This window comes from Podarcis raffonei, chromosome 11 (genome assembly GCF_027172205.1).
Source record: "Podarcis raffonei isolate rPodRaf1 chromosome 11, rPodRaf1.pri, whole genome shotgun sequence".
NCBI classification, from domain to species: domain Eukaryota; kingdom Metazoa; phylum Chordata; class Lepidosauria; order Squamata; family Lacertidae; genus Podarcis; species Podarcis raffonei.
The window spans coordinates 17543057-17569328 of NC_070612.1; the positions used below are offsets into that span (position 1 = coordinate 17543057).

Here is a 26272-nt window from a genome sequence, read left to right on the forward strand (position 1 = left end):
CTTCCTTGCTCAATCCCGACGGTTCAGATAGTTGGAGTGTACACGGTAAATTTGTTTGGCTGGAGAGGTGATTAATTGTCGCTGGCTCTGTGCAAGGCCTTTCGAAAGCGTGCACTACTACTACTGCTACTACTACTGCGTTGATAAAATAAAGGTAGCCCTTTCTGGATGACTGACAGAACGCAAACACCTGCCCAACTCTCAACGTACACTGGCTGCAGCATATGCCACCTTTATTTCCCTTTTTTCCATCTCGCTTTCCATAAAAAGATAAATAGTTAGCTGTTGTTGCTCCATGGGAACTAAAACGTTGATACTTTGCAGCGACGGATGCCTAAACATCTATGTGGTTGATTGCCACTGTAAAGGCCAAAAACCTTAAATTTGGAATCTCCTCATCAATTGTAGTTAAGCCTGCGGTCCTAAAACATACATGTTGAAGGAAGTGCTACTGAAGTCGATGCAGCATACTTCTGAGTAAACATGTTTAGGATTGGGCTGAGAAATGGGTCAAAATTGTGCAGAATTAGACTGAAGTTTTAATATTTTAAAAACGAAAGTAGATCAATTTCAAATCCATAGGTATTGATTGCGTCCAGGCTGTTTGTGTAATTGGGTGATGCCTCTGTCACTTATCTGAAAGTTTGTTAAGCCTCCTAACATTAAATGGTAGCATATGTAGCATTTTAAAAGATACATATAGAATATTTTGGAAATTATAGATTTATAAATGTTGTTTTAATAGAATGGAATTGTTCCGCATAGCTGTGAAGAACTGCATTTCATCTGGTTGTGATAGCTATTTTTATATTGCTAGTTGCCAAATGATGTCTTTCAATGATGGTTAGAGCATAGCAACATTTCATAGTGCTAGCTTTCATGATGTTGTAAGTGTTGTATTTGTATTGGAAGTTAGCTGTTAATTAGTGCTTCTCATAAGTAAAGTAACTTTTGTTGTTGTTCATAGAGTACTATTGTGCATTTATGGCTCCTCATATATGTTAATATAGTGACGTTAATATAGCTGTCACACAGAAGGCGTGTTTTTAATGCTGTGAATCTGTGTAGTAGTCAGCAATGTGTCCGTGATTTGTATTGGTCAGGCAGCAGTTTGAATTTTAAAAAGCTTGAAGATCCTGCTGAGCCCCAAACCTGGCCTCCCTCCCTCCCACTAATCTGCCATTCCTGTCTTTGTGCTGCCTGGGCCTGTTAGACACTGTTTGCAACAGGGCCTCAGGCCTATATGCACGGGAGAGGAACCATTTTCAGTTTGAAAAAGCAGCTTTTATTTCTGAACTTTATGAATTGCTGAGCGAGACATGTCGTTTCTAATTGTGTGTAACTGAATCTTTGTTTTCCCTAAGCTGTGGTGTATGTAGAGGCATAGGTCTAGTTTATAGGAAAGAAAGGACTGTATGGAAAATAGTTGTACTTGACTGTTTTTCATCATCAGAAAGCGACACTAGATCTGATAATTCTTTTGTCACTTAAGTTACACACAATATGATTTTGCTTAAATTGCGAGATGTTTCTGATCACATTTTGTATAATTCCAGCAAGTTATTTTAGTTCAAGATTTAATTATGAACTAATTTCCTATAGCCACACATTCTCCTACTGCTGTCTTTCACTTTATTCAAAGATTTCGTGTGTTTTGAAGGTGATCATGTAATATATGGAATATGGAAAATTCAGCAGACTTTTTCTACATGTATTCTATGATTTGTATTATTATTTGACCATATTTTTATTTTTATTTATATGAGATTACAAAGTCTCCAGCTTTTTAAAAAAATACCAAGCAGTGGACAGAAAACTTAAAATAGTCTCTAGAAATACTGAACAATTATTTCTTCATTGAATTTCTTGGTTAAATATGTGTGATTAGGATGCCTTAGCTAATAAGCAAATCTTTGTTTCTTGCTTCCTAAAAATTTATATATGATGTACACTTTCCATTTTTTTAGTTCTTGAATAGTTTTTTAATGAAAAGTTCATAAAATAAAATAAGTGCTAAAACACTTACTGTACTTTGTTTTAACAAAGTATAAAACATATCTAATTTTGCAAATCTATAATCTTAAATTGAAACTGATTCAGTTCTGTTAAAATTAATGAAAAGGAGATGGTTCATATACTGGATTGTGAATAGGATTTTACTTGTGTAAGCCTTACATTTTATCAAAAAGACACTGCTCTCTCTCTCTCCCCCCCCCCCAATTTCTCTAAGCATTTGGGAATGGTGAATGTGTTTTTTGAAAACTGCACATATAGGGATGCATTTAAATGGTATGTAAAACTTTAAATTGTGTCACAGGTAACTGCATTTTAACAGAGTATTACATATATTCTATTTTTAATAGTTTTAATTTAAGAAAAAAGTTAACAAATTAGTTTAAACCTTTATTCTAACATTGGAGCTACACATTCTGGCACTACCATATGCCCACACACTTTTGCTCCCCATTTACTTTGTTGAAATGACATACATTCTAACTGCATGGATTAAGTGTGGAATCAATGCCATATATGCACTCAATCTAGGTCAAGGACAATGCCCCTTTATTGTATCTGGTGCCCAGGACAATGCACTTCTAATCCTAAATGGGCAATAAGATGTGCCCATTCACATCTTGTATACTTTATACATATGATGAAACTAGTTAATGCTGAGTAGGGTGAATAATTTACTGTGAATGAAATTATTTCATTAACCTACATTGGCATTTTTAGAGATTAGTAATTTAGTGTTATACTGTACTTTGCAGTATAGAAGTCTTGACTGGACTTAAGTATGCAAGTTAGTGATTCTTCGAAATGCTTCTTAAGCATTGGTTCTGAACAGATCTGCTTAGAAATAGGTTCCATTGGAACTGGTGTGACTTGCTTCCATGTTTTCAAGTCAGAATTGGAGTTTTCTATTGTAAGGCATTTGTATATATGACTGTGGACAGGGCTGGGGAAATTGCATGGGTTGGATGCAGAATTGCTCTTCTGTTATCTGAAAGTCTTCTGTTAGAGGAAGAGGGGAGGTGATCTTTGCCCATTTCCCACCCACCCACCCCACCAGCCACCATCACTTCATTTTCCCAGGGAGTCTCCTGACCTTCCAGAACAGATGTTTTGAAGGTACAGATGACTGCAGGGGGAATTAGCAAAAATAATCTCACCCTCTTTTGCCTTCAAAAGCATCCAGTTAGCATAATTCCATTCTGCTGCAAGTTTGCATGAGCTTAGGAACTTTTTAGCCCTGCTGAAAGCTTGGGGCTTAAATTTGCATTGACTGCTAAATATTGCTGAAGTTTGGGAATAATAATAATTTTTCAAATAAGTTGAGTGTGGTAGTTTTCTTCATATCATTCTTGGTTTTAGATTTTCCAGACTTACTATTTTGTTTTCCCAGATGTAGCTATTGAAAAATTAGGCATTTCACCAGGCTTGGAAATGACACAAGTTGCTAGTGCAGTACTCAGCAAAAGTTTTACTAGCCTGTCTGTCACTGCCTGAAAGCAAAATGAAGAAACTAACTTCTGGTTTACAGAGCTCCCCTGCCTGATCACCTTCTAGAATTTATTTTACTTATTTATAAAAAATATTAATGAGTTGCCTTTTGGTCAAAAACAGCTTGCAAGGCAGGTTATAGTTTATTTATTTTTAAATAGCTTCTAATTATTATTAGTAATTAATGAGAGCCAGTGTGGTGTAGTGGTTAAGAGCAGTAGACTCGTAATCTGGGGAACTGGGTTCACGTCTCAGCTCCTCCACGTGCAGCTGCTGGGTGACCTTGGGCTAGTCACACTTCTCTGACGTCTCTCAGCCCCAATCACTTCACAGAGTGTTTGTTGTGGGGGAGGAAGGGAAAGGAGAATGTTAGCTGCTTTGAGACTCATTTGGGTAGTGATAAAGTGGGATATCAAATCCAAACTCCTCTTCTTCTTCATAACCATTCTATAACAGTGCTTTAAATTTTGGGTTTTTATATCTATATATTCTTATTCAGCCTTACTTTTGAATGACTGTTGATATCACTGTCATCTAGCATTGGAGCCAAGAAATGAAAAAAAGAGCTAGGGCTAGGCTACGGAGGAGGCAGTCACTGCTCTATCATAGGAGGGTAGTATGCCACTCAGGACTTCTCCTTATGCAGCTTCAGCAGGCTAGTGGAAAACTCTGCAGATGGTATACTTTTTGGGGCATGGGATATTTGGGAATTTGAGTTGTAGACCAACAGCTTGCAAGCCTGGCCTCCTGGGGTGGGTAGTAGTTGTCCCTTGAGGATCATCTGAACTGTATGTGCAGTTGGCCAAGCACTACTGCTGGCTCTGCATGCAGCCCTAAATTAAATACTCTCCTTTGAGGCTGTGTGCACTTTTTTTTACCCTTTTCTCAAGGGTTTACAGCTCTTTAGAGGAGGTGAAAAGTAGGAAGAGCCATACTTTCAACTTAAAATGGCAGCAACTTGTCCACACCCCCTGCTGTGTTTTCCCTTTTGCTCTCTCTTCCATCTGGTTCTGAACCAGAACACCCATAAGCTAAGATCCATGAAAGCACCATACTGTTTGTCTGTAGGAAACACGGCATGTGTCTGTCTTTTCTATACCAGTATGGCAGAAATGTTGACAATAGTGGCCTTACCTGGCTTTTTAAATGCCTTCTGGGCTTGACTGATGGCATGGTTAACTTGTGACAACCTACCTCTTTAGCATAACACCTTGGGCACACAGCAGTTTTTAGAGGCAGCAGTATTGTGTTGACTATGTCCAGAAGGTAAAAGCACAACAATATTCAGTGAGTTTTCAACTTGGCAATGTTAGTGGGTGGGGAGGGAGATTGGGATTGAACAGAACAATAGAATCCTAATACTGTACAATTCTTAAAAAGAGGGAAATGCTGAAGCCCTTCCCATGGCCATCTACAACGAATGGCAAATTGAAATACAACTCCTTCTGCAGTCTGATGCAACTATACTGAACGTGTGGAGTGAAGGAGAAGCAGTACTTGGTAGCAGCAGGTATTGGATTAGTTCATGCTTCTCATTACTGACACATGCTTCAGTCAAAAACACCATTCAGCTATTCACTGTGTGGAGCCTCTGAAAATGCTGCCATGTAGTAGTGTTTGAAATGTGAGCAGTGTCTGAAAACACCCCACAATGGGGGAGATTCAAATGATCAGCTTTCACCCAGGAGTTGAACCTTGGGGAAAAGTAGGTTTCGCTACTCTTTGGTTTGACCCATATTTTCTAATGTTCTGGTTTAGTTCCAGTTCAGTATCAGTTTTTGCATACTACCAAAACTAGACATTAGCTTTAAATAATAAGTAATGTGTTGTAGTACTTTAAACTAGCTCAAAAGCATTTCATGCAGATTAATGTTATCTACTCTTATGCTTACAGTGCAGCTTTTGTGCAATGCTGAATAACTTCATTTTAAAACAAAAACACATCCAGTGGGCCTTTTGAACCACTCCCAATTTCCACTGCAGTCCTTGGATCATTCAAAAAGCTGTCCTTGATAGTAAGGGGTGCCTCTCAAGTAAAGCTCTAGCTGATTGGATGGAAAAACTGGAATACTTTGTGTGCCCATAATTGCTTATGTATGTGAATAGTATCTTGTTTTCAGTTGCTTGTGTGCATTAATATATTTTTATTTATTTATTAAATTTGTATGCCAACCCTCATCCATAGATTTCAGGGTGCTTCACAACATAAAGTTACAATATTAAAACCACAAAATGCATAGTAAAAATAAGAGCAACAACAAATCAAGAATCCTTCCTTCCACAACACATTTGAAAGGGTATCAGATGTCAATCAGCCAAAGGCCTGGTTGAAGAGGAATGTTTTTTTCCTGGTAGCTAAAGGTATATAATGAAGACACCAGCTGAATCTCCCTGGAGAGAGCATTCCACAAACGGGGAGCCACTGCAGAAAAGGCCTATTCTTGTGTGGCCACCCTCAGAACATTTTGTGGCGGAGGCACACAAAGAAGGGGTACATATGCTTCAGGTTACGTACGCTAAAGAGGATGTTCTCAGTATTCGAAACTCCCATTGTTCTAGGCACATTTTGCGACAGGGAATTTCATTAGCGCGAGCAGTTTCTGACCTCTGGGCACAGTACTGCTCCTAAGATTTCAGATTAAAACTGCAGAGTGCTTCCGCACTTAAAACAGCTTCCCTACTTCCAGCTTCTCTCTGAAGACTGGTGAAGAGACCCTCTTAAGAATATTAGTGAGGTGGATGGGGGATGGACTAGCCCATGTGAAAAGTGAACATATTTTAGTTGAGGTTCATTCATTTTCAACTTTGTATTGTTATTTAAAAAGTGCGCCTACACATTCCGTTGTTGCACCCTAACCTATGGCTTGTTTTAACATTGGTTTCGTATTATGTCTGAACCCCCCTTTTTTTTAACCAGCATGCCCTAGCTAGAAAGGCACAGAACAAGAGTGCTTGCATGGCCAAGTGATGCTTTCTGGTTCTGTTCCAGATAAGTCCTTGTCCTGACTCTGCCAGGCAACAGGTCTTTTTCCTGCCTACCTCTTCCAGATCAAGCCTTTCCTCTCTAACCAGACCATGACTGCTTTTCAAGGAGAGGGGAAAATGTAAAGGAATTGTTATTCTATCTTACTAACACCTATGCAAGGCTGCATGTCAAAGCACTAATAAAATGATACCAAGCTATCCCAGTAGTTAAGGCTACTTACATTAAAATTAATAACTTTTTGTAGGGACAATATACTGTCCTTTCTTACCATACATATATGTGCATGCACACAGATGAGAAGAATGTGCTGGCAGGAATCCTTCCAAGATGATGGGCTATCATTCCGCTAGAGTTCTAGCAGAACCTCCTGTCAATCATCTGATGTAAAAATAATCCCACCTGTCAAAGTTGTGGGGGCAGATTAGAGTCTAACCTGTTGGACTTCTGAAACAATTGCAAGAGAGGTTTATTTCCTTCATGTTTTGCATGTGGGCTTCTCAGCAGTATTGCGGTTGGCCACCATGGGAAATAGGATGCTGGACTAGACAGATTTTTGTCTGAGCAGGATTCTTATGAAGTCACTGGGATATGAATAGTAAAATTATTTACTGCAAAGTAAACTCTATGGAATTGCTTCAGACTTGGCATGTTTCATGCAAAGAACACCATAGTGACCTAGATCTAGCACAGAGGCAAAATGTGGTGAGACAGTTTTTCAGGTATGCGTAAGTTTTTGAACTCTTGTGTTGGAGGCAGGTTAGCTATTGCCTCTCAAGGTACTTAAAAAACTACTAAAATTTTTCAATCAGAAAAAATGTTTCTGCTTGCATAGGTACAGAAGAAGCTATGTGGCTCTAAATTTAATTAATCAATGGCCAAGACATATCACTTTATGTTATTATATGCTGTTAACCGTCTTAACTTTTCTTTGCACCTCCCATTATAACTAAATATTTTCACAAGGATAAATGTCAATACAAGAACACATTAGAGGAATCATGATGTGGTGTTTAAAAATGGGTTGCTAAAGAGTCAACTCCTTAGCACACTCCCCCCCCACCTCCAACTGCACTGATTTTATCAGCAGATAAAAAAAATTAAAGTAGAGGCAGCAATGGATTGCAAAAACTCTCCAGACAGCCCAGCATTCTGAGGGGGCAAATCATCCCCTTCCTGGTCATCAGACTGATCACTTGAAAAGCAGGGAGGGGCATTAACCCATCCAGCTGATCTGCATGTATCTGAGGAGGGGAGACTGTGCAGGACTAGCATGCAGCTGCAAACGTGTACAGTGGTACCTCGGGTTACATATGCTTCAGGTTACAGACCCCGCTAACCCAGAAATAGTACATCGGGTTAAGAACTTTGCTTCAGGATGAGAACAGAACTCGTGCTCTGGCGGCGCGGCAGCAGCAGGAGGCCCCATTAGCTAAAGTGGTGCTTCAGGTTAAGAACAGTTTCAGGTTAAGAACGGACCTCCAGAACGAATTAAGTACTTAACCCGAGGTACCACTGTATTGGCTGAGGGTGATTATGACCCTAGAGCCAAAAAGTTTAGCTACCCCTGCTCTAAAATATCTGTTATGATCCCTGTGAACCTTTTGAAGTGAATTTTTAATTTACTAGGAAACTCTTTATAAATAGAATTTTCTGCAGAAAGTGAGCATACGTATAAATAAATACCCTCCTGCAATACCTGTTAAGTGAGTAAGTAGACAGGCTTATGTGGTGGTATATACTACAGTATAGTTAAACTGGTATGTCTTTTTGTTGCACTTCTTTCTAAGGTATCCAAGAACTGCTTCATAACCTTACTTGGCTCTAGTTTATTTTGTCCTCTTTTGATACAGTAGTTTTTGTTTGTTACCAGCCTCTTCTGTGCCTTTAGCTGTAATTAAAGTAGGAAATGTGCACTATAAGAATTGTGTAATTCTCTTCAGAAACTGGTATAGCTAGATTAAAACTTTAGCTGTATGGAACATCAGATTGCATGTGCATTAATGAACATGGTAGATGCAACAAGATACTTACTGCGTGGTTTCATGCATGGCTTTTTTCAATCTCAAGTCTTGTTAGGGGTCATACAATTAGAGAGAAATAGAACTCTTATTTATATTGACATTTTTGACATTTTTACAGAGTTTTGAAATGTTCTTAGCAGTCCCATGAAGTTGATGGGTACTCTTATTTCAGTTATGGGAACAACTTTCTGAGAATTAACAAAGGCCAGCAAGGTCCATTGCCTATAGGTCTTGGGTTGTACTACAGGCTTTTGTTACTATCACATGTTTGAGTTTCTGAACAACTGTGACGTCTGGAAACAATTTTCTTACTAAAAATATCTTAAAACAAAGGTGCAATTCTTTGCATTCTAATATGAGAAAGAAGATGAAAAAATGTTGAATTTGTGTTTACTTAGATTACAATAATTTGAATGTTTCCAGGCTAATTATTTTCTGAGCTTTACATGGTCCCTAGTTGCTGTGTATAACAACCCTGAATGGGGTTAAATGTCTGCCTTTAGTTTATAAAAAGGCATATATCTTACAGAGAAGATAGATATTCACTATTACTGGGTGAGAAAGTGTTAACTCTACATTTCCCTAAATGGTATATTGAAAATCTACTTGAGATCCATTACTTTTAAAAATCTTGCTGGCTGCAACTTGGTAGACGCCTCCTTCAGTAAATGTTGAGGTGAATTCTTCTGCAATTAAACAGATGCTTCTGCAAGGACAGGTGTAAATCTTACACCAGCCCCAGCTTGCAAAACACACATAACAGATCTTTATTACAGGATATCAAGGGCACATGCTCCTGTGTATATGTTGAAGTTAGGGTGGCATGCATATGAAGGATTTTTGCTTTGTGTAGAAATATATTAAAGGAATTACATGAACACATATTAAGAGACTTAAGAGTTTAGTCTTCATGATTTTCAGATTCAGGGTTCACTTTTAATCAGAAGTTGCAGTATGGACTTTCTCTATTTTATTGTACACACCCATTTTTTTCTCTAAGGTAATGAGACACAAAGGAGGGTAGAATCCTCTAGTTATATACAAGATATCACTTTTAACAGGGAAAGCATAATATGTGTACAGTGGATATACAGTCTTCCACACAGAAGAAGGGGCAAATCATACATTGCACATTGCCTCATAAACCATAAAAATAGGACCAAGCCTACTTTTTCAGGCCTGGTCCTGGCTCTGGTTTCCCCAGGCTTTTGTAGGGATGGGAGTGGGAGCATCAGAAGTACGTTTTGTGAGTGTGTAGGGGAAGCTGACAGGAGCTGTGAAGCATCCAGATCATAAACATTTTCAATCTTACCTCTGGGGAATGATTTGGTCTGATCATTCGAAAGAGGAAGGCATAGTTCTATGCACTGAGACTGCAGGGGCACATGAGAGCAATTCAGAGAAGCCATAGCGCTGTAGGGTAAAACATATCTGCCTCAGATATTTGGAAAGAGACAGTGTGTAGAGGTAGGCCAATTGCTAGAAGCTTGTGAGCCAAGATGGGTGAGCTGGAGTCATTGGCATAATAAATATAGTAGGCCTAATATAGAGTACAACAAGCTAGAAATCCCAAAAGGGGTGGACTTCACATAATTGCTGAGAAGTGATTGGGTGGAGTAGTTAGGACTGGAAATATACTATTGTCTATCTTTCCAAAGGGACACGGGTGGCGCTGTGGGTAAAAGCCTCAGCGCCTAGGGCTTGCCGATCGAAAGGTCGGCGGTTCGAATCCCCGTGGCGGGGTGCGCTCCCGCTGCTCGGTCCCAGCGCCTGCCAACCTAGCAGTTCGAAAGCACCCCCGGGTGCAAGTAGATAAATAGGGACCACTTACTGGCGGGAAGGTAAACGGCGTTTCCGTGTGCTGCGCTGGCTCGCCAGATGCAGCTTTGTCACGCTGGCCACGTGACCCGGAAGTGTCTCCGGACAGCGCTGGCCCCCGGCCTCTTGAGTGAGATGGGCGCACAACCCCAGAGTCTGTCAAGACTGGCCCGTACGGGCAGGGGTACCTTTACCTTTACTATCTTTCCAAAATGTCCAGGGTAGACTTGAGATGGAGAATGAAATCAAAGAAGTGTGGTAGTAATGGGTGACCTGCATAGACTTGTACATGCATGTTCTATTCATGACAGGTAACATTTCTAGATGCCCTGAATGACTTTGCTTGAGCCATTGGTTGGGGGAACCAACCAGTGGTGATTCTGGACTTAAGTCTTAAGTGATGCCTAGGAGGACCTGGTGCTAAGTGTTGAACCTATTGTAACAGTAACCATAGTGCTATTAAATTCAACATACTTGTTGAATTTTCCAACATACATGTTGGACAGGTTGTCAAGAAAATCAAACAGGCATTTTCGACTTGAGGAAACTCCCCCAAAATGACAGGATTAATTAAAAAAAGGAAGTTCAAAGGAAAAGTGGAGGGACAGTCTCTCTGAAATGCTTGGGCTGTGTTAAAAAAATCACAGTAATAGAAGCTAAGCTCTAATGTATATCACAAATCAGGAAATATTCCACCACAGCCAAAAGCATACCAGCATGTATAATGAGCAGAGTCCTGGAAACCTAACAGAGGCAAGAAGGTTTCCTTCAGTAGCATCCTGTGTGAGAGGCAGGGAAGGGAAGAAAGGGAAGCTCCCAGGTGAGAGCAGGGAGGGTCTGCCCCCTTTTATGTGGGACAAGGAATAAGATCTACCTCTGGTAGAGGCAGCTCTGCTCAGGGAGGTTTTTTAATGTTTTGAGTATTTTTGTGTGTTTTAATACAGCCGTACCTTGGTTTTCGAACAGCTTAGTTCCCGAATGTTTTGGCTCCCGAACGTCACAAACCTGGAAGTGACTGTTCCAGTTTACGAACTATTTTTGGAAGCCGAACGTCTGACGGGGCTTCTGTGGCTTCTGATTGGCTGCAGGAACTTCCTGCAGCCTATAAAAAGCTGCGGTTTGGTTTTTGAACGTTTTGGAAGTCGAACGGACTTCAAGAATGGATTCTGTTTGACTTCCAAGGTATGACTGTACCTCGTTGGAAGCTGCCCAGAGTGGCTGGGGCAACTCAGTCAGATGGGCAACATATAAATACTAAAATAATAATAAGTGTGTCCCTGAGGACAGAAGGGCTCAAAAAGTTCTTCCTGTAGTGGGTTCTCCCTGCTCTCCATTTATTTATTTATCTTTCAACCATGCTCCCAAGGTTGTAATTGCGTGAGTAAATTGTGTATGTGGCAGGCACAGTGTACTTTCCCCCCCTTTTTGTGCACTGTACTTATACATAAACATGCAAAGGATTGTGGTCACTTGTGGTGCACAGTCAGACTGTGATTTTAATAACAGGAAATTATGAAGCTGTACCATTGAGCTGTTCTGGAGCATCTAACGTTCTTGCAGTTAATATTTATTCTAATATTTACACTCAGTCAGTGTTTGAAGTTCACCAGGCGCCAGGCGCATTTTGCACCTGGTTGTTAGCCACTTGCAACCAAGTGAAGATGTCAGGGCACCAGGCGTCTGACTTCTCTACCATCTAGAGGTGGAAGCCTGGGGGTCCTTGCATTTTGGCTGGTTTCCCACACTAGTAACACATCCTGTAGAATTCTATCTGTTATTTTTTATCTGCACAATGAATTCTAGGAATTAAAAAGTTGTATTGAAAAATACAACTTTCAAGCCATCTAGCCCATAAATGGAAACTAGGCATTCTGGTTTGGAGACTGTAACCCTGCTTTAAGGAATCATTTGGTGCCTACCTTTTTTTTTTTTTTTAATTTGGTGCCTATCTTATAAATCTGTGTTTCTAACACTGCACGCAGCATAACACTGGTAGGGAAACTGAAGAAACTGTGTCTGTGCAATGCAATTACTTTCCATTTGTTTTATGTTCCAATCTAATGAATAAAAATATGGGTTCATTCGCTTTAATCATTTTCACATGCTATATAAATACTCTGCATGTACACATGTGCATATCATATAATTTTCAGTTGGAAAAATAACCACAAAACATGCATAGATAAATTTAATATAACAAGTCAATGGCTTCAGTAGGTTAACAGCAAAGCAGCAGATTACTTTGTAGGAGGCAGTGTACATTTCTTTTTTCTTAAAAAAAAGCTTGAACTTTTTCCTAACAGAGACAACAACTTTAAAGAAATAGGAAAATGTTTTATTGACCTCTTTGAAACAATTCTGTTATCAGGCTGAGTAAACAGAATGTCATATACCATTTAATTCCCTAAACAAAGAACCAGGATGTAGCACAGCAGTAATGCGTGGTGATTGGAGGGGGAATAGCCAGTATCTATAGGGGTCAGGCTATAGCATCCACACTAGTAAGACAGAGCCTCTATCATGGTTATCTGTTTTGCTGAACTTAACTACACTTTAAAACACATTTAAGTAGTGGACATACTGTGGTGTTTGTCATTGTAACCAACTTGTACAGGTTTGTATATTATGAGATAGGCAGTACAATTCTATGCTGGGAGATATTTATAACATATAAGGTAAGGTGGGTGCAAAGAGGAGAATGAGAAAGGGATGGATTTCTGGAGTGTGTTGTGTGCTTGTTTGGATGTTCAAGACAGCTGGATTTGGAGGGAGAAAGAGAAGAGTGACTGGTGTAAATGCTGAGGGGTAGTGGGTAGAGTAGGCAGAATAGGATAGCATGTGTTATGAAATCTTCTTTGGCGATAACCCGTAGTCGAGTAAGACTGTCTTCCATGAACATGGTCTTAACAGTAAGATTATGAAATATAAAGTATTCAAACACTGTTATGGAAAACAAACCATATATTCAGCTTTTCCTATAATAAGGATTTCTTCATTCAAACCACTTCTCAAATTTGGCCAAGCTATTAAGGCTATGACAAAGTCAGCCAGAGATATTTGTATCTGTATGGTGGCAGCAGAATACCAGTAGTTAGGAGATTGTTTAAGGTTATAGAAGCTTGCTGCTGGGATCCCTATAAGGCAAATAGGTACGGTATGTGGGGCACGGGGGTATTGAGAGAACCCTTGCCAGGTAATTTGAATTAGTACCCACTTGCTCCTAAGTGGTAGGCTTGGGCAAGGGAGGGTATGACACATGCTTTCACACATTGAGATTATGGGACTTGGTTGTCTGTATCCATCCTATGAAACAAAATATTGGGACATATATATGTAAACACACACACACAAATATTGCAGCATATTCTCAGTCCCTAGCCAGCCTAGAAAAGGAGTTTATCCTGTTCAGGCCTCTGAGAGATTCAGCAAAACAGAAAGGAGAGGAAATCTTTCTTATTTCCTAACCCTTTGAGGCCTTCCTCTTTTGTGCTATATAGTGCTCAGGGTTGGTTGCCAGTGCCAAATGTGAATATTTTTAATAGCTATATAGCAAATGTGGGAAAATTCTATTGAGTAGGAAAGGAAAACTATCCTTCCACTGAAATTTCCATGTAATGGCTATCTATACTGAACCAAAACACCTTTTGTGATTTTTTAGACAAGATAAAGTGGTGCATTCAGATCATCATTTGGGTGAGGCTCAGGGTTTTAAAATGCGCAGGTAGCATTCATGAATATAGGAAGCTCATATAGGAAGCTTCATATAGTTGCCCACTGCAACTGGAGGATGATGGTAAGCATGAGTGTATAGAGCTTGGGTGCTCATCCCTGCTGCCTCCTCACATTTTTCTTTGCAGTATATGTCCACAGCAGCCATTACGTTAAGCCGGGGTAGCCAGCATAGTGCTATTGAGATGTTGCTTGGCTACAACTCCAATCAACTCTTACCATTGGTCATGCTAGCAAAGCTTGATGGGAGTTGTAGTCCAACAGTTGGAGGGTCCCATGTTGGCTACTCCTGCAGTCTATTGGAGTGGGAGAGAGATGGGACTGTAGGCCCTTTGCATCTGCTGTGCTGAAAGACCAGCAGCGTTTAGCTCCACTTCTTGAAATATATTTTTTTCAGTTGGATATTATAAGAACTCTCTAAGGAAAAATGTCTGAGATTATTTTTATTATTTTCTTCCACTCAATCCCCTTTTGTTTCTGTGGTGTTTTTAGACAGTCCTTTCCTTCAGGTTTCTAGTCTTATCACTGATATTTGTATGCTCCACTATGAGTCTTTTTGGCTGAAGAGCAGGATAAAAATGTTTCAAATAATTAAATAGTTGGTAAGCCCACAGTGGGTTTGAATCTCCATGTCAAACTTTACATCTGATCACACAGTCTCATTGGTATTATGTATTAATGGATATTCATAATAGCCATAATTAATTTACAAATATTATGACTATAGATTATCAACATTTGAAACTGGAACTAAAAGAGATGTAATCTGTTGCCATGCCTGTAATGAGAGAAGTGACACTAGAGGGTCATTAAGGACAGTCCATGCCTTAAACTAGGACAAGGCCAGTGGAAACCTGTTTTTTACCTTGTTTAGTCATAGTAACTCCTGGAGTGAGGATAGATTAGAAGTGAAAAATGCACTGTGCTTCTTAACCATGATTTGGAACACCTTCAGTGTTTAGCATCTAATTCTGTATATTGTATCTTAATTACTTGAAAGTGTAAAATTGCAGGACTTATTAATGAGCTATGTTGCCAATTTGATTCCTGTGAGATGAATGGAATACAGATAGCAAAACTCCCTGTTTATTTACATAAACGTCATTGTACAGAAAGTGTGTAGGTGTACTAATGTGTGTAGGTGTAGTAATGCTGAACATACTAAAAATTTGAGCCCTCTTGATTTTTCTTACAAGTGCTTGCAGTCTTCTGCAAATTTACAATCCTGTTTCACCTAGTTACCAGTGATGTCTTAAGTTGATGGCTACCTCTGAAAATATAGGCAGGCTTCTCTCCCTGTGAAAGCTGAGTATAGCAGTGTTTTAGCTATTAACTGCATGCCTGGTTTGTGTCTCTTCAAACTCAGTCTTTTATGTACAAAATGTACAGATACAGTTTTCGAGTTTGAGAGTCTTGCTGAAAGCAGATTAGCAAAATATAGTAATTGATGATGGGGCAAAGCTTCTGAGACATTATTGGTAGGAAGCAAATAATGGGGAGGTTAACTCCCCCCCCCCCCAAATTAAGTATACTGAGGGGTTGAATGATTTTTCTTGCTATGCTGTGGTTGTAAATAAAAAATGGGGCCAGTGAAACAGTATGCCAAGTGCATTGTCACAGCAAGTAATATCAGCAGAGTTCTGAAACTGCTTATATGTGCAGAAAGAAACTTTGGTGTGAGAAATATATGTAAACAAAGCTGCAATTCTGTGCATACTCCATTGAATAACATGGGGCTTGCTTCTGAGTAAATATGGTAAGTTAGTTAGAACAGTCTTTCCCAAACTGGTGCCTTCCAGTTGTTTAAAGATTTAAGATGTAAATACATTGCTGTATAACAAATCAGAAATAGTCTAAACTAGATAAGTGGCAGAAATAAGCAGCAATTAAAATAAATAGAACAAATCAATATTACTTACGGTTAAAGACTGAGAAGTGCAGGCCAGTTCTAACCTGGCATCTAGAAGGCAGTACAGCACCTAGCAAATATTTAAGGGCAGGGAGTTCCGTGGTTGGTATGCCACTGCAGAGAAAACCCTGTCCCTGTGAATAACCATGCCATCTCTGTAGATGTGGGATCTTGAATAAGGATCTTGGCTAATGAGTGTGTTCACATGGAAGCAAATTACAAAACTAGTCTTAGGATGTCTAAGCCTTCTCTTGCTGCTTCTTTACGTAGCATTTTACTGACTTTGAGTAGCTTTTTGCTTTTAGGGTAAAGTTAATCATGTCTTGCCTCTGATTTAATATAACTGCAGAAGGAGTAGGTGTGACAGCTGGAAATGTAAAGGTTCATTATTTCAGGTTCATTGCAAGGTTCATCATTTCAGTAGCCATGATTCTAACCAGGTTGGATTATAATTGTTTGTGACCATAGATTTTTGTTTGTTTGTTTGTTTATGGATATATCTATCAGGCCTGGGCGATGTATCGATAAATCGCCCAGGACCAGTATGAGTGCGATGGTGTCTTTACCTGATGGTATATCATGGGTGAAACTGACGTCGTACCTGAGTCCCTCTGCTACCAGCATTGCTTTCAGTATTGGGCTGCTGGTAGCAGAGGGACTCAGGAGCAGCAGTGGTTGCATGCACGACATACTGCCAGATGAAGCCGCCATCACACTCTGCTCCTCATACTGCAGAGGGAGAACAAAGTTGCATCAGAGGGCTGCTACAGCTTGTTCCTTCCTCAGCTTCTTTAAACTGCTCTGCTAAGGCATGGGCAGCCATGCACTCCTCAGTGGAGCAGTTTAAAGAAGCCACCAACTGCCTCCGGTTTGTGTGAGCCAGAGGTGTTTGTGGGCTCTCCTTTAAACTGCTCCCCCTCAGCTGAGTGAGCCTTGATGCCTTGCATGTGAGCTGGGGAGGCATCAGGGCTCACTCAGCTGGGGGGAGGAGCTTTCAAGGGCCCCCAGATAAGAAGCGCAAATAAGCCCCGATGTCCCTCTAGCTCACCCCATGTTGTCCTACAACATTGAGTGTGGCCCAGATAAATGATCTCCATTTAGGAGTTCCTGGTCAGAGCACTAGAATAGAGCTGATCCCTTTGGAAAGTAGGACTTGCAATCAATGCTGAATTTAAATTCAGTGCCAGATGCCAAGTGCATTTGAAGTATACTCCTGATTCTTCCTTTGAAGTCTTGAGTTGTCTCCAGCCGAACCCAGTTTCCCACTGCAGCCCTGTTGTTAATGTTTTGCAAGACACCAGTTGCTTGGTAAATTTCTGAAGAATATTGTTATTACTGATTTAGATTTTCTTTTCCTATATTAGACATTAATATCAGTGGTGTATTCTGTATGGAATAGTGAGAAGACATCTGGCTGTGGTCTCTGTAGAAATTGAAGGCCTGGGAAAATCCAGGAGGCAGGCTTACTGATGTTAAATTCTCTAGAATATTCTCAATTAATGAGAATTTTCATTTAAAATAGGAGAATATTCATCTTAATGCATTGAAAATGATATAATTTTAATGCATTGAAATTGATATAATTAGTTAACATACATGTTTATTCGTGGGTAAACTTGTTCAGATGGCAACCAAAAACTGTACAGTCATACCTCTTGTTACGTTTGGTTCAGGTTGCGAGTTTTCAGGTTGTATCCTGCGGCGACCCGGAAGTACCGGAAAGGGTTACTTCTGGGTTTCACTGCTCGCACATGTGCAGATGTGCAAAATGACATCACACAAATGTGCAGAAGCGACGAATCGCAACACGTACAGACACGGGTTGTGTTCCTTTCATGTTGCAAACGGGGCTCCGGAACAGAGGTACCACTGTACAGATTCAATAGAGCAATGCAGTAAATTCATATTCTTTGATTTTTTGCACCAAACTTGAAGTTTAAATTCAACATGAATGACTCATGTTAATCTGTAAGCCTGCCACTAACTGTATATTTACCATCAACTTTGAATTCTAATTATGTTGTGTATGTATGGAATGTAGCTTTTAAAGTAAAAGGAATATTAAAAAAAACTCAGGTCCGCTACTTGAGTACGTTATTTAATAAGCATATCTACATGGTACAGTATTTTCAGTCCAACATTAATAAAAACAATATAAAGTTTAAAATAAATGCTATTATTTCCAGAAAATAAAACACAAATAACCAGTAATGACATATAAAAAAGAAGCCATTAACATTAAATATATTATCATTATATGATAATATATTTCAGTATGTCAATCTCTGGTGAATGGCACCTTGTACCATTGAATGGCACTGCAAAAACCAGTTACTGGCAGTAAATAAAAATATAGAAAAGCCAACTGTTTAAATCAAGGCCACCTCACATGCTGTTACACATAATTGTATAAGCCTAGTCTAATGGTTATGGGGTTGCTCGTGCGTAAGTTGCCGCCACTCCTGGCTAGGTGGCCTGGTTAAACCTTTCCTGGCTGGACAGCCCCTCACTTCGTGGCTGCTCAGTCACTGGCAGAATCCAACAGTGGGCGTTTCTTCAACCTTTTCCAACATAAAAGTTGTTTGACGCCCAGTCTCCTCCTAGCCTCCCTGCGCGGAAGCCTTCTGCGCAGGGTGGGCGTGGGTAGCGGAGGACCTGTGCTCTCTCCGCTGGTGTCCAGTGAAGAGTCTCTGAGCCTGCTCTCCGCTTCCCCCATTGGCCCCCCTCCATCCCTGGCGTCGCGCTGAATTTCTTCCCCAACAGGAGACCTGCCTCTTTCCCTACTTGGCGCCTCTCCAGCATCGTCGTGGAGCCTCTCCTCCTCTTCTCGTTCCGATGGCAGTTCCCTGACACCTAGGTCCTTTAAGTGTATTAAGCATTAAAGCTACTTTCTGTAACAAAAAGGTCACATTGTATGGCCAAGGGTATAGAATTGCTAAGAATAAGATCACACCAAAATAGAAAATTGGGACGCGGGTGGCGCTGTGGTCTAAACCACTGAGCCTAGGTCCTGCCGATTGGAAGGTTGGCAGTTTGAATCCTTGTGACGGGGTGAGCTCCCGTTTCTCAGTCCCAGCTTCTGCCAACCTAGCAATGCGAAAGCATGTCAAAGTGCAAGTAGATAAATAGGTACCGCTCCGGCGGGAAGATAAACACTGTTTCCGTGCGCTGGTCTGGTTTCTCCAGAAGCGGCTTAGTCATGCTGGCCACGTGACCCGGAAAAACTGTCTGTGGACAAACGTTGGCTCCCTTGGCCAGTAAAGCAAGATAAGCCCCGCAACCCCAGAGTCGTTCGCGACTGGATTTAACTGTCAGGGGTCCTTTACCTTTTTAAAATAGAGAAAAGACTATTACATATAATTGAAATACATACAAATTCAAATGTTCATCAAATTAAATGAATAGCATTTTTAAAACTAAAAAAAAAGTTTTAAAACTAAAACTAAAAAAAGAAAGTTTTCTGTAGCTCACATTTCAGAACTACCAATGGTGAATGACACAATGCCCAGTAATGCAACTGAATAATAATTAAAAAAAATTGCTCATTACTTACACTGGAAATATCACAGCTTGACTTACTATTAACTAGATTTTTTTAAATGTGGGTTGTAAAACTGGGTCTTACATTAGAATTTACAATTTGTGGAGAATAGTCACCGGAGAATTTTCTGGCAGAGAGTATTCTTGAGAATATGACAAGGTGTTCTATAATACAGCCTCTCTCTTACCTTGCCTCAAATTCTTTTACCTTTTGCATTAAGTTAAAGAAAGAAACTGATGAATGTTTATAAACGTTCATACATAATTAAAGAATAGTATAAATTAACATGTGAATGAGTTGGGAATATCTTTAATTCATGCAAACTTTATTTTTTCTAAAATCCCATGAAGCTCAGCATGAAAATTTAGTATCTAATCTTTCAGATGCTGATCCATAACACACCATGTTAAACCATAGTTTAAAAACAGGCTATGATTTTATGATTATTCATGCTGCTCAAAAGCTTCTTTGAAATATTCCCCTCCCCTCAATTCCTGCTTCTGCTGATTTGCAGACAAAACAATACAGAACCTGTGTTGTTGCATTGCTCAATACCAGGTTCATGGTTTGAGCAGTAAACCCAAAACAACCCTTGGTTACTGCTTACGGATTATTATTTTTTTGGGGGGGAGAGCAAACTATGAGTCTGGGTTCATATGATGATGTGAAAAGCTGGATTGAGTCTTGTTTTTTCCAGTGCTTCAGAAGTGGAGGAGGAGCACTGTAGAAACTTTCAAGAAGCATGCATGAGAATGCTGTTCACTTTAAGCCATTAGCTTTAAACTATGGTTAAATGTGATGTGTGAACTGGCCACTGATTGAAATTAGACACATAGCTATTTCTTTTCATTGATTCTAGTATTTCTTCCCAATGATATATTTACTGGGATGGAGGGAAGTATAAATAATAAGGGTTCAGGATAGCTAAATTTTTCTACAGTTATTACGATATTTGCAGCCTCATCCCAGAAGCTGTCCCAGAAACTCCAGCGGGTGCAGAATGCTGCTCTCCCGGGGTCTCTGCCATGGGAGCATATTCACCAAGTGCTTTTCAAGCTGCACTGGCTCCCGGTGGAGTACAGGGTCAGATTTAAGGTGCTGCTTTTCAACTTTAAAGCCCTTCACAGCCTAGGACCCTCATACCTACGGGACCGCCTCTCCTGGTATGCCCCACTGAGAGCCTCAAGGTCCATAAATAGCAACACCCTAGTTGTCCCGGGCCCTAAGGAAGTTAGATCAGCTTCAACCAGAGCCAGGGCCTTTTCAACTCTGGCTCCGACCTGGTGGAACGCTCTGCCTCATGAGACCAGGGCCCTGCAGGATCTGATTTCTTTCCGCAGGGCCTGTAAGACAGAGTTGTTCCGCCTGGCCTTTTGGCTTTGAGCCAATTTGATTCCCTCCCTCTTTTTCTTTTTTCTTTTCCTTCTCCTTCTGCGATGAGGCTACATTTCAATATTTTAATGTTTCAATATTTTAATGTATTTTAATTTTGTTTTTAAGTTGTAATCATTCAACTTGTTTTTATTATTGCTTGTAAGCCGCTCTGAGCCCGGCCTTGGCTGGGGAGGGCGGGGTATAAATAATAATAATAATAATAATAATAATAATAATTATTATCCATGTATACTTATTCTGAAGCAAGTTCCACTGAGTTCAGTGATGCTTATTCATAAGTACAGTGGTACCTCAGGTTACAGACACTAACCCGGAAGTAGTACCTCAGGTTAAGAACTTTGCTTCAGGGTGAGAACAGAAATTGCGCAGCGGTGGCGGCGTGGCAGCAGTGGGAGGCCCCATTAGCTAAAGTGGTACCTCAGGTTAAGAACAGTTTCAGGTTAAGAACGGACCTCCAGAACGAATTACGTTCTTAACCCGAGGTACCACTGTAATCGTAGTCTTTCAGTGTGTTGTGGTGGTATACCAGGGAAGAGTTCAGTGGTAATTGTAACGTTTTTAGTAAATACTCAAGCTTATGGCTATTGCTTAATTATGTTTAAAGGATTTTTATTTTCCGAGCCTTTTCCTCTAAAAGCATCATTTTCTTTAGCTACTGCATGACAACACTTATATTCAGTCTGCTGAATATAATTGATATATGTGGTACTCTGCCTCTACCAGAACTTTGGACTGGTGGAATCCCTTTAACAATTTTTCTTTCTGTGTTGATCACTAAAACGTTAGGACAATATAAGAATTTAAAATTGACATGGCATTCCCTTTTATTTGTTGTTGTTGTTTAGTCGTTTAGTCGTGTCCGACTCTTCATGACCCCATGGACCAGAGCATGCCAGGCACTCCTGTCTTCCCGTTTATTAGGCCAACCTAAATATCACAAAATAGTGTGCAGATTTTCAAGTTCTTCAAAACTCTTTAGCAAGCTGGATGGTAAATGGGGACAGGAATGTGGGGAGCAAAAAACAAAACAAAAACAAACACTGATGGCTGATGTTGAAGCCATGGAGTCTCCATCAAGTCATAGGCTTAAAATGGAATTGGAAGGAGGTAGTACACATGCAAATAAGGTGAGCCTATTTAGGTGCTCTGCAGGTATCTGGTTGCAAAAGGCCTGTTGGGAACAAGCATAAAATGACTGATTCCACATCTTTGAAAATAAAAGAATGGCTGTTACCCATATTGTCTCACTCATTAGCCAAACACATTTCTGTTTTAATTTGATTTTATTTGGGAGTATTTATAGACCTACCAATCAAAGTTCTTGAGGTGTCTTATAGTATACTTAAAATTCCCCTAAGTTTTCAAAAAGGTAGAAAAACGTTTTTAATACCTGGGAAAATATAAACTCATTGGTGCATTTGTGCCTTTTGTGAATGGGTGCCTCTTAGTGAAATTATTTTTATTGAGTTTAAACCATTTTTCACTTCATGACTTCTAAAATAGTGGCATATGTTGAATATAGGATGTAGTAAGATTGCGCTCTCTGTGTGTGTGTGTGTGTGTGTGTTGCTGCTCTTAGTTTTTCCACTTTATTTTTTAAAAACAATTTGACATGCAATTACAGTGGTACCTTGGGTTAAGTACTTAATTTGTTCTGGAGGTCCGTTCTTAACCTGAAACTGTTCTTAACCTGAAGCACCACTTTTTAGCTAATGGGGCCTCCTGCTGCAGCTGCGCCGCCGGAGCCCGATTTCTGTTCTTATCCTGAAGCAAAGTTCTTAACCTGAAGCACTATTTCTGGGTTAGCGGAGTGTGTAATCTGAAGCGTATGTAACCTGAAGCATATGTAACCTGAGGTACCACTGTATTCTGTCATCAAATGTTGGTTTTATTGTAGTGAGAGGATTAGTAGTGGTATTCTAATGTAGGTATGTTCTGCACTACAGGAAGGCAAAGAACTCTATTTAAGTTCCCAATATTCGGTGTCACTTTAGTGAAGACTATCTGAGGCACAGTTGTGGGAGGACGTATATCTCCACTCCCTAGATGCTGGAGTAAGGGCACACCCATACACAGACACCACAATGACAGGCACTTTGCTAGTTGTAAATAAAACTAGTAGCTGAGTCATCAGGGGGAAGGGCCACATGTGTAACACTTTGTGTCACTGGTTTCCTGTCACTTTCTCCTGTATTTTTGAAAGTCTCAAAGTTGCCTAGTTGTATGATCCAGCAAGATATTGCATAGAAGCTTACTTTACCAGCAGCTGAAGACTTTTATTTCAGAATAGCAAGGGCACTGAATTGAGATCTGCTGAATAAAAGTGAATTCTCATTTTCTAGTACATTTCCATGAAACATGTTTAGAGTGGAAAAACCACCCAAGGGTGAAGGTTTTATCTAATGTAAATGAAGGAAGAATTTGGTTCTTTTTTTGTTTTTGTTTTTTACCAGTGTAGTCTTAAGTGCTAAAGCAGTATTAGTGCAAAAATTTATTATTCCTGGGGTCAGTTAAAGTTACTAAGCTTACTATATAAAGCGCAATATACATTCATGGTACTGATAAAAAATTAAATTAACAAACATTTTAATTAGCAGTTCTCTGTTTAAAAAGCTGTGAATTGTTCTTGTGAAAGAGCCTTATCTGTCCTGCCTCATTGTTATTATTGTTGTCGTTTTATTTATTTATGCCCCACCTTTTTCCCAGACCAGGACTCAAGACAGCTCACACAAATTAAAACACAAATAAAATACAAAAAGCTAAAAACCACATAAAATATAGGCATTAAAAAGTAATTAAACTCTAATAGAATTGATACAATAAAATTATTAAAATACAAATAATCAAAACAAAAATAGCACAGTCCTATTAAAATCCCATTCCTTTTTTTAAAAAAACCATCATTTTATGTTATATAGTGTATGTACTGGGTATCCGTTATCTTCTGCAATCTGAAACTGCCTTTGATTTAGTACTTACTGCTTGCTAATAACTTGACTAGAAATGGAAATTATATAGCTGGTTTTTTAATTTTCTTACTTTTAAAAGGAACTAGGGCAGCCTTTTGGAGATTGTGCAGATAGTGGAAATTGTATAGTAGTATATGATTTTGTTCCTTAAACTGGGTAAAAAATTTACTCCTTGTTATATTGTGTAGAAGTGATGAATGGTTTCTTAATTCTGCAACCTCTGTGGGGCTATTTGTATGGGGGTACTGCACAACATACACACAGCTCCAGTGGGGAAACCCTTACAACCAATCCAGCTGGTTACACAAAACCTCAAAAGAAAGGGAAAGAGTTTCACATGCTATTTCTTCATGCTTCCTATAGTTTTGAGGAGCTCAGCAGATTCCTTCCTTCTCTGCCTCTTTCTCCTCCTGACCCTTTTAGGTACACATCAAAGCCACATCTTACTTCTTTCACCCCCACTTGTAAGCTCCTCTCCTGGCTGGGAACTGTTTCAGGCTTCTGCAGTTGTAACCTTGGGGGCTCCTCCTCAGAGTTCACTTGCTATGAAGTTGCTGCTTCCGCTGCCGGGCCTGTTCCTGCATCCCAGGACCTCCTTAGAATGCATGTACTTCTGATGTCCCACAAGAGCTAATAAATACTCTTGAAATATCTCCTTCCATTATTACTTTTATTCCATTAAAAATAGAAGTACAATCTATTTCAGTATAAATCAGAGAGAGACGGAGTAAGATCGAGGTTTTGGATGGGGGAAGTGCGTATACAAGTCGCTGAGTGACAACCTTAGCCAAATCATAGTCTCGTCTAGGCTTTTTCACAAGGCTATTTTGAGATAAATGAAATTAAAGATGACAAAGCTTTTTCAATACTAGAAAGTGACATTCTTTGACCAGTATCCTATATAGCAGTGATGGGGAATCTGTGGCCCTCTAGATGTCGTTTCAGTGGGTATGGCTAGGGAAAAAGGGAGTAGGAATCCCAGCAACATGTAGATTCTGAAAAGTTTCAATACTTCAATTAAGATATTGTCAATAGCAGGGAAGGTTTAAGGATGGGAATATATGACAGCAGAGAACAACACCCAGCTGCAGCAGTTACTAATATACCTTTCTGAAAATATTTGGTAGTATTTCCATTTACCTTTCTGAATGATTTGAAACTATCCAGCTTTGAAATCTCTGCTTTTGCTACTTCCCTTGTAAGCTTATTTCATTGCTAGAAATATCCACACTTAGGCAACATCCACAGCTTGTGCTAATAATCATAAAAAGCAGCCTGCTTTCTGAAATGAGCCTCTGCAGGGGCACAAACTCTGTTTTCTGTTAGTTAAGATGACTGATGTGTCTTAGTCCAGTGGGCAGGGGTGACACACATTTTGACGGTCTTCCTTAAAAAGCTCTTTGGAATGTGAACAGTCAGTGTTTTGCTAGTTAATCTGTTCTGAGGGTACATGCTGTTAACAGGAACAAGAGAGTCTTGTGGTACTCCTTGGACTTGGTCTGAAACCAGTCTCCCTCTTTTTGGTGAAGTTGCTTGGAAGCAATAGAGACTAGTTTCTCTATATTGGAGATTAGAAAATTTACCTAACTCTTAAGCAGCAGGTAGAAATTAAGAGAGGCTTGGTTTATTCATAAAAATGGAAACATTCAGCCCTGGGTTGTGTATACTCCATTTTCAAAATACTTTTTATCCTGTACAAAGGAAATTGAACAGATTTACACAATTTCTCTTATATAATTATTTAATATGTCACATAATTCTGGTTTTGCTACTGATGGAGGAGAAAAGATTCTTAGAAAGTTGATGTGCATTCTGACCTGTTTAAGTATTTAAATTTTTGTATGTTTTAAACTATTGTTGTAAATCGTCCAGGGATGTTACTGTTTTGTATTTTTGTAAACTGCTTTGAGGTGGTGGTGGTGGTTGTTTTGTTTTTACTATCAAACTGTGTAGATTTTATGAAATAGATAAATAAAATGCTGTGCAGAGAGAATTCCTGCCTCTTGGAGGAAAGTAATTTATTTATTTAAAGACTTTATACCCCATCCTTCAATATACATATTTTCATAGCAGCTTAGCATAACTAATCATTCTAAAAAGATAAAACTTTTCTAATGCAACCCAGCAGTAAAGCAGGAGGGAAAAATAGTTAGCAATGATGAAACCATCACAGAACGGTTAAAGTCTGGGTAGTTTTGGCTGATGCTAAAAATACATCTGTAGACACAAGGTAAAACCTTCCTGGGGAGAGCTTTCCACAAGTGAAAGCTGTAAAGTTGGGGAATCTAGAAATAGGGCCTTGCATGAATATTTTATTTATTTGTATACTTCATTTTATTCTGCTAGTAAAATACATAGTTTGCTTTCGGATTTCAAATGCAAGGCCACTCTTGGGAACATTGA

At 39.5% G+C, this 26272-nt stretch overlaps 1 protein-coding gene across 3 annotated transcripts in view; it reads left to right on the plus strand.

The window, feature by feature from the left end:
- The window catches only part of NIPBL (NIPBL cohesin loading factor), a 122445-nt gene that overhangs the window by 1175 nt on the left and 94998 nt on the right, over positions 1–26272 (plus strand). The window lies entirely within an intron of this gene.